Source organism: Rattus rattus, chromosome 4 (assembly GCF_011064425.1).
Source record: "Rattus rattus isolate New Zealand chromosome 4, Rrattus_CSIRO_v1, whole genome shotgun sequence".
Lineage (NCBI taxonomy): Eukaryota > Metazoa > Chordata > Mammalia > Rodentia > Muridae > Rattus > Rattus rattus.
The window spans coordinates 71,910,794-71,922,753 of NC_046157.1; the positions used below are offsets into that span (position 1 = coordinate 71,910,794).

The 11,960-nt window shown below is 37.7% G+C and overlaps 1 non-coding gene across 1 annotated transcript; it reads right to left on the reverse strand.

The window, feature by feature from the left end:
* Positions 1–11,626: 11,626 nt before the first annotated feature.
* On the reverse strand, positions 11,627–11,729 carry LOC116899913. Its single transcript, XR_004387885.1, has one exon. It is a non-coding gene; the product is annotated as a small nucleolar RNA U13 (small nucleolar RNA).
* Between the last annotated feature and the right edge of the window lie 231 nt (positions 11,730–11,960).

The window sequence follows — 11,960 nt, forward strand, 5'->3', positions numbered from 1 at the left end:
TGCCAAGAAATAGTTATAAACATAAATACAAATTAAAGATATAAAATATTCTATATAGCTATGGATGATTTCAAGGCTTTTAGGATGACTTTATTGTTAACTCCTTATTCTCCATATATTTCTAAAACATATTTCCTTTTTACTTTGTCCACAAGTAAAACAAATTCTATAAATTCTATAAATGAAAATCCCAACCCCCCTGAATACAGATTTGAGCTTAAGATCATTTAAGATATATTGAATCTCATTAATGTTTCATTCATTATATTCACCATAAATTCTAGTATTTATATTTTTAAAAATCTCATGGATGTTGAGCATACTATGGTCTCATTTGGTACTCATATCACATTTGAAGGTTTTTTTTTCTTAAATTCTACCTGAAATGGAAAGCAGCAATATATGGATACATGGCTTTCAAAACAGAAACACAATATTGTAGTCTTTGTGGTTCTCTCTCAAGGCCTGTTTTGTTTGTTAACTCTTCACAAGCTTGTGAAGTCTGCATTTTGGAACCAACTAGTTTAACCTATAAATATTGGGTTTGCCTCCTGACTTACCACTCAGGAGAGGCTCTTCCTTGAGGCCCTCATTCGGGAGTAGCCCATCATTTCACCTGGCCTGATGAAATGTGAGAGGAGAATTGCCAAACAGATTGAATGCATCAACGGCCTTCTGAGGAGATTTCTGGAAATGATTATTTCTCATATTTCCCAAGATCAGGGAGCAGGTAATTCCAAGAGTTGATGGTATGTATTTTACCATACCATGGGTCAGATAAAGAGACACCATGACTAAAGCACCTCTTATAAAGGAACACATTTTATTGGGGTTTGCTTACAGTTTCAGAGGTTTAGTCCATTGTCATTAGGGTGAGAAGCAGGGCAGTGTGCAGGCAGACAGGGTGCTGGAGATGAAGCCGAGAGATTTACATTTTGATCTAAAGGCAGCCAGGAGGAGAATCTGACACTGGGTGTAGCTTGAGCTTAAATGCTACCTCACAGCCCACATCCGCAGTGACATAATTCTTTTATCCAGGTCATACCACTTAATAGTGCCACTCCCTTTGGGCCAAGCACTCAAACACTTGAGTCTATGGAGGCCATTCCTATTCATACCTCCACAGTGGGTTTTCAGGATAGAATGACAAGAAGGGAGTTAATTCAACCTTAGGATAAAGCAGAAATTTAGGGAGAAAATCAGAGATAAAAGAGAGACAAAAATGTCAGCAAAACCAAAATCAACAACAAAGTACCCTGGGTTCCTGACAAGGTCATACTATCATCCTATTGTGGAATTAAGCCACATCTGAAGTGCACTATAGTTTTAGAACTTCCGAGCAGCAGGATTAGCTGATCTCTTTTTGTTGATGCAATCACTTTCAATTGTGTTTTAAGATGGATCCATTTTTAATACATCTGAAGAAGTGCAGTGAATTAAAAGGATGTTTTATTTTTCTCAACAAGCTGAGAACTGAAATATGTACCTGGGGGCAACAAGAAAGTTATAGGCTGGCTCTATAACCCATAAGCCTTTACAGCTGCAATGTTCTCATCATTGCATTAAAATTAAAATTCTGAAAGCAACAGTAAGAAATCCACACCTCTATGTTTGTACTGACATTATTTAAAAAAGATACGGAAGCTGTTTTCCCTTATTGAGATATCCTATTTTGAAATTTCTGTGAACATATAGGTAGCCCAGAAAACTGATCAGAAGGCCAAAGCAAAACACAGATATTATCAAAGAAACAAGGAATTACAAGCTACAGTTCAAGGGGAAAACCTATCAATGCGATAAAAGAATGAGATCATTAAAAGCACACCATAATCTACCGCCACACTTGAGTGGCTTCTGCTTGGGCAAGATGCTTCAAGACTTGTAAAAGGAAATCGCATTTCTGCTCTCTTCATTACCACCCCTCCTCAGCTCTGTGTCTACTTTGCAGCATCCTTGTGCATGGGAAAACTAAATCTTGTCTTTCTTTTGTGGTATCAATTTTAATTTTAGAGACATTTAGGACCAAAACCAATTTTAGGAAGAAAACCGACTCACGCAATCAAATTTGGGGTCTTTCAAAGCTATTCTCTATGTTGGCGTTGAGTGTATTTTAGTAGTCAATCCCTAGAAGGAAATGCTCTGTTTTTCTTACTTGATTCTGCTTTAAATGAGTGTCAGTTTCCTGAAGTCTAATTTTATCTACGCGAAGACCTACTAAATGCTTTTACAGAGTGTAGCAAGAAATGAAAAACCACCAAATTAAAAAAAAAAGTCAGTTACTATTTTAAAATGGTAGTTCACTGTGGGCATTGACTATAGAAGCCAGTGATTTCCTGATTCTCATTTTAACTTGCACTTGCAGACATGTTTCTCCTATTCTATTAGGTATATAGAAACTTAAGCTCAACTGTCTCTTGCTATGCCCTTCTCAGAACGTTTTGCTGTCTCTATGGGTTTCTGCACAGGTCCTTTTGGGGACTGTTTTTTGTGCCTGGAAAGCATCATCTGCTTAGAGGATTAATGACTTTTTTTAAAAACAGGGTCTGGGAATGAACTGACAGAAGTCATTTTTATGGCATTCTGTTACAGATCTTCTAAACGGCTGATACACCACAGTGTAAGTATATGTGGTCAGAGAGATTACAGCATTTGAAAGTAAAATAAATTGTTGTGAATGTGTGCTTCCTTATGAGTGACCCACCCAAGAGCCTTCCACACCCAGTTTAAGAGTAATGGAAATGCTGAGGTTGGACAGTGGCATCAGAGTGGCAGATGGAGAGTGATCTTGCTAGGGGCCAAGAAAAACAGAGAAGAGGTCTGGTTCCTGGCTGCTTTTCATCTCTCTTAATAAATCAGCACCTTGGTGTAGAGGCAGTGGGTGAGGATACGATGATAACTCAAAGGAGGCTGTTGGATGCCTCCAGGTTATGCATACTCTACTGACCAGTTGATCCCTTCCCCGTATCTCAGCCCAATTTGTACCATTAGTTTTCTACGAAGCCCCAGGGTGAAATGCTTCATGGTACTCTTCGACCTCTCCTGTGAACAGGGGCTCTGTTCTCTTTCCCTATTATGTTTCCACCTATGGATCTATAATAAACTTCTTGATAAAACTCACCCTCTGTGGTTTCTGATTTTCAATCTTTACGTTCATGGCAAAATAACTTGAACGACATTGGCTTTGGGTGGATTTGATGGCTACAGAATTATTCTGGTACCCTAGCACCCCAAACTATGCTCATTAAGATCCAAGAAACTCTCCATCACTTATAAAAGCAACCAATAGTCCCATAACAGAAGTATGGCTATTACTTTCTTTTCTTTCTTTTGTTTTATGTTTGTTGTTCATGGTACTTACTATTCCTTCAAAGTTTTCTGTCTGAGAGTTGCCCCATAATTACTCTTGAAAATGATGACATCCCTGACGTGCTGAAGTCTTATTGTCTATGTCCTCTCAGAGTTCATAGTTTCAATGCTGCTTTTACCCTGGGTGAGATATATATGTGTATATCCACAAATTCCCTAGGCTCCAATAACATGGAAGTGGTTTAAAGTTGATTAATTAATTTTATAATTCTATTTCTCCTTCACAATGACATTTTATTGTTAGGTGAGTGCTAAGAACACTCAGAAATACAAGTATTTTTCAGAAGACAAATTCATATATATATATACTGCATGACATTACAGAATGTATGTGGACAATAATATGGTTGCTATAGTGAAGAAGGTAACATGTCAATAATATTACACAGTTGACAAGTGTGAGTTATTGTATGTGTCTGTGAGTGTGTAAGAACAGTTAGAATTTATTCATTTACTGAGTATCTCAAGTAAATTGCAACATTATAAACTACCTATGCTGTATATTAATAAATTTGTTTGTATAAATATACATATGTACATTTATTAACTTTTTATATCTTGAAATACTATGCTTTAATATTAAATTAAAGAAAGGCTATTTCTTTCAGCCGTGAAGCTGTGCTCTGTGGGTGGGTCTGCGCACTGCATGAAGGAGCACTTGCAGTCTGGCATCAGCACAAAGGACCACAGTAGCTTGAAATGGCTGCTTTCTCTGCTGGATAGGGAATGGCATGAGCCTCAAATTAATTCCTGTGACTCAGATTCTCCTCTAATATGAAAAGGAGAAGTTGTGCAATTCTGTCACCACGTCGAAGTGGGGATTCCTTTAAAGTCAAGCCAAAAGTTCATTAAATTTTAAAAAACTTCCCTGCTTTTGTTTCAACTTTAAAGGTTTTTGACCTTAAGTAAGTTATATAACTTACAACATGGTTTTATAATTAGCAAATGGCAATTTTTCAAGCTAACACTTCTTTAAATATTGGGAAACAAAAGATATCACATTTTGTTTGTCCCTGCAAACTGATCTTAACCATAGTCTACCTTATAGTGTCATTGCATAATTAGTCCCGTACTAATGTAATAATGCAATGTTCTTCTAACCCATTGTAAGGGTTAGTAATTCACCAAAGAATGACACTGGATTCAAATAGTATGCAAACACAGAGTGTTTTATTCTGCAGAAGTCCAGTATGGTGGGTTCTCCCCATTACCAGGATAGAGAGACAACCAAGTGAGCTTGCAGGCAGATTTAAAGCACATTAGGGAATTCTGAGGTAGGGGACCTTCATGTTAATCTGTTGGGTCCCTCTCTGTGGACAGGACATTCTGGTACTGGAGTGTGGAGGCTGGAAACTTGCTGGGGAGGTCTAGAGACTGAAGTCTGGCAACTGCTGCTGACCTTGCCTCAGACCAGGTGGCAGGGCAACTTCTGAGGTCTGCACTGGCCTGGAATTATCCAGTTCTTGGAAACAGAGATTTAGACCTAGCGTCCTTAACTGCCAATTTTAACCCTGTCATGGAATCAGCTTACCCTCTCAGAACCTTATGAGAAGATAAAAGAAGCACGTATGTGTATATATGTATGTATGTATGTATGTATGTATGTATGTATGTATGTATGTATGTATATGCACATGTAAATAAGAGCACACATGCATGTTTTCATTAGGTGGCTATCATAGAAAGATCTTTGCTAATTATTGTTTCTCCTGTGATATGAAACATACTATTTTCAGCATCAGTATCCAAAACAGCTCAGAAATGAACTGTAAGTACAGGATGGGAAAGTTTGAACAGAATTTGAAAGGTTTTTTTGGCAGTATATACCCCAATGAACTGACCCTTTTCTCAGAATGATTAGACAGTAGTTTAGATCTTTAGCTCCTGCAGTCTAATCATAGACCTTGACATTTAACCAGCACGGAGCTTATGTGTCTTTTCTCGATGCTTACGCTTGTAATCAGGTTACAGAGTCATTGCATCTGATCAATCACAATTATTGCTTCTCAGGACCTACAGGTGAGGGTTATTTTCTTTCAAAAACGAGCTGGTCATAACTTCTGTAGTGTGTTTGTCTCTTTCTTTGTCTGGAGAGATACTTTGCAGACTGTGGATATTTAGCAAATATTAAATGATGATTCTTTATTGACCTTCCTAGGTTTGGGGAACTTTGGAAAAATTTTCAGAGAGACGTTTTAAATGTTTTGTGATCTTTAGGATTTTAAAATAGAATTATGATGACCTTTCCGAAGGAATAAAGCAGAAAGTTGTTCTAACTTGAAGGCCAAGCAACTGAAACTGATACGACCGGCTTCTCTCCCACTCACTAATTATCTCTAAGTGGATACACTGAGTGCGAGCTTTTTGTTAATTCCAATTTATAGGACATCCTGGGGATGGCATTGTCAGAAAGGGCAAATGGCCTCCACTGCCTGAAAGTAGAGTGTCAAAGAAATTCTTCGCACACAGCCGAGGTAGATACTCGGTTCCCACATCCTCAGTGGGAGTATTGGTTCCAACTATGGTGATATATGCTGTTAGTTTCATTACCAGCGAGATCACATGAAAGCAGATCCTGTAAATATTTCTTAATGCAGTAAAAGCTGCCCAAAATATAGTGCCTTAACACAAAATGTTTATCCTATGCTTCTGTAGGAGGCTAAGAGCCCTACCCTAGCTCCTTCTACAGGGTCAAGAGTCTGAACAAAGCAGTCTTCTGGAGGCTCGAGGCAGAGCCAGTTTCCTGATCCCATTGCCTGTAACTCCTTGGTTTAGGGCCTCATTTCTTCATTCTCAGAACCAGGGCAGCAGAGACGTTAGACTCCCGCAGTCTAATTATAGACCTTGATATTTAACTTGAAGCAGACAGAGATTTTGACTTTTCATCATGGCATACTATATATTGTATATTATATGTAACAGGATCATTATCATATTTTATCTCTGTCACCACTGTAAAAGCAACCTCTTCCCTCATGTAAGGCCATGTAGTCATAGGCTTGGGGGATTAGGACTTGAACATCTCACAGGAAGGTGCAGGTGTTAGTTTCTGTTAACGTACATTGAAAGAAAAATGATATTTTCAGTGTGCAAGTACAGAATACCATTTCAGTGTCAAAGCGAGGAAGTAAACAGTTGGGAAAAGATGATTAGTAGTGAGTAAAGTGTATTTTCTTTTTTTAAAAAAGAGTTATTTATTTTATTTATATCAGTACACTGTAGCTGTTTTTAGACACCAGAAGAGGGCATCAGATCCCATTACAGATGGTTGTGAGCCACCATGTGGTTGCTGGGAATTGAACTCAGAACCTCCGGAAGAGCAGTCAGTGCTCTTAATCTCTGAGCCACCCTTCCAGCTTGTAAGTGTACTTTCAATCGTCATGTTTTAATCATGCCAGGGATGTGTCTTTGCTGTGTAGATTTCCTGCCTCCAATTGTGTCACCTGGATGAGAAGTTTAGTATGCTCTCCTCAGAGTACTCTTTGGGAAGGTTTATGTTGACTTTCATATCAACATGAAGCATTATAATTTCTTGGCTCAGAGCTCATTAGCATAAAGGCCCAGCTGAAGCTCAAATTGTTACTTCTCAAATTGGTACATTTTTCGATGTATCTTTGATGTACTTTTGTGTTGATCATCAAATGAAACTTGAGGTAACTTTGGTAATTTACTTGCTCTGGCCCTGAGAGGAGGATGCCCTGGTCTGTTGCAGAATACTTACCTACTATGATATGGCAGACAGGGTAGCATGTGAATTAGAGAATTTGACCCCTTGTTGAGAAGTTATCCCTTCAAAACCCTGCTTTGAAAAAAAGAAAACCACAGAGCTGAATATTGACCATCGGAGTGTATCAAGTCTGTCATCTCACAGGTGGTGACTAGACATTAATTACGTCAATGTCTTCAAGGAATAGATTCTGTTGAAAAAGTCTAACAATGCCAGCCAGTAAGACGTTTTGATCTATCAACAAATAGTATTTTGTTATAGCTACAAGAAAATTAATGGAAACTGAATTTGACATGGTAACATTTTAACAGTTTTACTCTTAAGGCAGATTCCCTTGCTTCCTCTAAACAATTCTTTTAGACTATAATATTTTCCTTCTTGATTGTCTTGTGTAAATATATATGTTCTATTTCCTTTGAATTTTGATAATCTGTTTTTAAATTCTAATAGTGAAGTTTATAACAATCACTTGATGTAAAATATTAGAAAGTACTTGAAAATATATACTCTTTTAGTTGAAAAATGAATCTTTTTTATTTTGGAGTCATGATTTACCAATATAAGGTATGGTACTATAGTGGGAAATACATGAATTACCTGTCTATTTTTTAAATAAAGAATAAAACCTTATGTCTTAAATGATTTGATGTAGAACTTCGTGTGCAGGCAAATACTATATGACACATTCTGAATTTGTTGCTCTATAAGTTAGATAAAATCATTATGTTTTTTACATTGAATGCATTTGTGTGTCATCAAATAACTAATAAGGTATAAATAAATCATTAGCCTTTCTTTAGAAAGATATTTAAGCTAGTGAACTATAAAATTCCAAGTTCTTCTAAATGTCACTTGGAGTTCTGGGGGATGTCTGTCTTTTGAATTCAGAAATCATAAATTGAATATCTTGATATAGTTGAGTAAGCGGGAAATGAGCACTGCTTTGCAATCGACTGGTGGATGTGATCCTAAGCAGTAGCACAAGGATGGAGAGGGCGAGGACGCATAATAAATGTGTCTGAAAATGGGTTCAGCATAGAGTGAATAGCAATGTGTCCTCTAGATTCTAGGAAGCGTGTCTCCGTTTATTCATCATGCATCCTAAAGAACAGGTGTGTGATGGATAGATCCTTCCATACTTAGTTATAATTATTGTACTATCCTAAAAGAAAATTAAATCTAGAGAGATATTTCTAATGTAGCAATATAATCTAATGGCTACAGCTACCATGAACTTGCCTGTCTTTCCCTCACTGAGACTCCTAATCATTTTAAAAATCAACCTACTTTTGAAATATATGCAGGAATGCATACTGTTTACTCAACACTGGTGATTTCAATTTTAAACAAGTGAGAATGGAATCAGGCTTTTTTTTTTTATAGGATGAAAAATGTCTTTACAATTTCCGTTTCATTTTAGACTTAAAATTTCCTTTCATTTTTTTCACCTTTAAGGATTGTGAGGAATTCCAGCTTCCCTACTGTTGTGTCTTACATAGATTCATGTTGAATATGTATTTCCCAGCATCTAGAGATGCTGATTCAGTGTCGTTGGTGACAGGTGTCTCAATGACAAAGGCAGGAGGCCTTTAAAATCTTCCCAGTTTGGGAGTGTCAGGATGGGTATGACATAGACTCATGCTGACAATCGAAAATGAAGGTTCTTGGCATAATTGCTATTCATTCAAAAGTTAAGAAATGCAGCTGTGTCCTCTTCACATCCATTCCCTGCAAACTCTCCACAGGGGATGTAGACCTGCTCCCTTCACTTCTGAGTTTCCCAACCTTCTGCCTTCTCTTCTTTTGATGGCACTAAAGATCAGTGGACATAATATTCTTCCCTAACTAAACTTAGACTGACCAAAGTAATCCACTTACTGGGGTAGGGGGTGGTTCCTAATACACAGAGAAAGACTTCTGCTTTTATTTATAAAAGAATGAATGCCTCTTTCCTTCTGTCTAGTGAATGGGGGCACACAGGCACTTCATCCTCAAGCAAAGCAGAGAGAAACACTTAAATGAATAAATAAAGGAGGTGGCTAGCACTGGCTCTCTCCAGAAATGATGTGCAATATTTCTTCAGATGAAGGAAGAATGAGTTAGCTGAAAGACTATTAACTCTTGAGTATAGTGGTAAGCTATCTGTCTCATACTTTTGTGAATCACTCTTTGCTTTGTGCAGCAAAATGAAGGCTAAACACATAAAAGTGGTTAAAATCTGGGCGTAATTTTGTAGTACGTGTGTCTTAACATGAGCTATTCCCATGTTTTCTGCCTACATAGAACTTTGAACTATTGTCGAGAAACACCCACACCTTAACATAGTTATTGCTATTCAGGGTCACGTCATTTCACAAAGCTCTTCTGTTAACTAGATTCTTTCTCTCCCCAGCCTTATGGGTGATTCTGCGAACAGGCCCCAGGCTAACAGGCTTCCTTCCTTGGACCCTAGCAGCTAAGGACCAGAGATAACCTGACTGTCAGCATGTACAGTGGACTACCTGTCAATCATTTGATAAAAACTTTCCAATTCCTCTAAGTTGTAGAAGAAGGAACATCACTAAGTCACCTGGGTCCAGATGCTTTCTGACTCCTTCACATTGTTGTCTGCCAGCCCGATGGTGCTGTAAATTTCACTTCTAATAAGTCTCCTCTAAAAACAACAATCACCTCACTGTCTTCCCTTTGAACTCCAGATCTGAAAACTTCCTGGTAATTGTAGGTCTTCTGGCTAATTGGGCTCAGTATTGCACTCTGTCATTGGGTATGACTCTTCTTCTCACAGGAACAACTTGACAAATGTTTCCTTCCATGCATACACAGTAATAAAGAAAATACAACATTTACTACAGCTATGAATGAATTACTTGAAAATAGATCTCAATTCTGATGATTAGGCAGACTGAAAGGTTCTAAGAGCTTCTTATTAAATTTAAAGAAAAACACCAGGACAAACTAAGTAGTATTAAACCAAGAATTTCTTTCCTTTCCTTTCCCTTTCCCTTTTCTTTTCCTTTCCTTTCCTTTCTTTTCCTTTCCTCTCTTCTCCTCTCCTTTTCTTTCCCATTCTTTATTTGTTTGTTTCTTCCTTTCTTTTTAAAAATGAATTTATTTCTTGAGAATTTCATATATGTATACAATGTCTTTGGATTGTATCTATTCCCTTCTATCATGCTCTAACTCCTCTTAGATATCCCTACAACAATTTAGTTTTGATCGCTAGAGTCATGCAGATTTATGGTTGCTTCAGATAGTGATCAGCTTACTGTACATTAAATAACAAAATAAAAAATATCCTTGGGTCCATCTGAATGGCACAGTAGATAAAGGTGCTACCATCAAGACTGACGACATGAGTACACTCTCTAGGACCTACATGGTGGGAGAGAATCTACTTGTAAAATTGTCCTCTTATACATGGGCCATGTCACATTTATATGTACATACTACATATGACACACATATACACACACACAAACACAAACACACATATACACATACACACAAACACAGCATTCTCACATGGGAATTTGAATAGTAAAGAAACGGGGTACCTAGATAGATGTAGCCCCCCACATTTGTGCTTCTGGACTCAAACTTTGGACTCTTGACATAATAGGAAACACAAGGTAAAATTTTAGCCCAAACTTCAATTTTCATCTACTTTCTATGGATGAGTTCAAATTAATAACTTTTGGTGAAGGAAAAAACAAACAAAATACCCCATCTTTCCAGAGGCATGATATGTTTGTGATATATGAAGTCAATACTCCAGTGTGAGCTTTTTGACTTTTAATCATCTATCACTAGTTCCATTTCTTTGTTTCCTTTAGTTTTTCTTTCCTTCCCTTTTTTGGCTTATTTTTCCTAGGTAGACGTTATATCTAAGTGTTAAGACTCATGACTACCTAACATACCTGTCCTCTGAGAGGCTTTATCCAACAGCTGACTGAAACAGATGCAGAGACACCCAGCCAAACATTAAACTCAGGGAGCCCGAAGGATCTTAAGGAAGAATTGGGGTAAGGATCGAGGGACCTGGAGGGGCAGAGACTCCACAAGAAGATCATCAGAGTCAGAGAACCTGGACTCTTTGGGGTTCCCAGAGAAGAAACCACCAATCAAATAGCAAAGAGTTAGGCCCCTTGCACATATGGAGCTTATGTGCAGCTTGGTCTTCATACAGGTCTCCCAACAACTGGAGAGGACCTGTACCTAAAACTGTGTCTGCATACAGGTCCAGTTCCCCTAATGGGCAGTCTACTCTGCTTTCAATGGGAGAGGATATGTCTAGTCCTGCAGTAACTTTATGTGCCAGAATGGGTTCATACCTAGGGGGTCCACCACCCTCTCAGAGGAGAAGATACTGGGAATGGGGGAGGGGCTGTATGAGGTGGGACTGGGAGGAAGGGGGAGCTGTGATCTAGATATAAAGTAAACAAACAAATTAATTAACAGACAAAAGACTCATGAGTACAATTTACTTATACTTGGACTGTTTATTTGTTAAAATTCACTATTACTTTCATTTTATATCAAACAAATAATGTATAGATGACATAAAAAGTTTTGATAGAGGAATATCTCACACAATGGTGTGAATGGCCAATCATCACATTTATGAGCCACAAATGATCAAGAACTCTGTATGTAAAAGGAGTTTCCAGATTTTGGGATAGCAGATGCAGAGATGTACTGTTGTGCTGATCTCTGCAATCCTGAACTAAAAGGCCTTGGAAAAGACCTCTGCTTACTTAATATAAGCTTTCCTCTTGGCACATATACTGTCCCTTTTGAAGACAACAAAATCCAAAGTAACTTTATTTTAAATGTAATAGTATTAGTGAAAATAAACTAAGCCACAGGG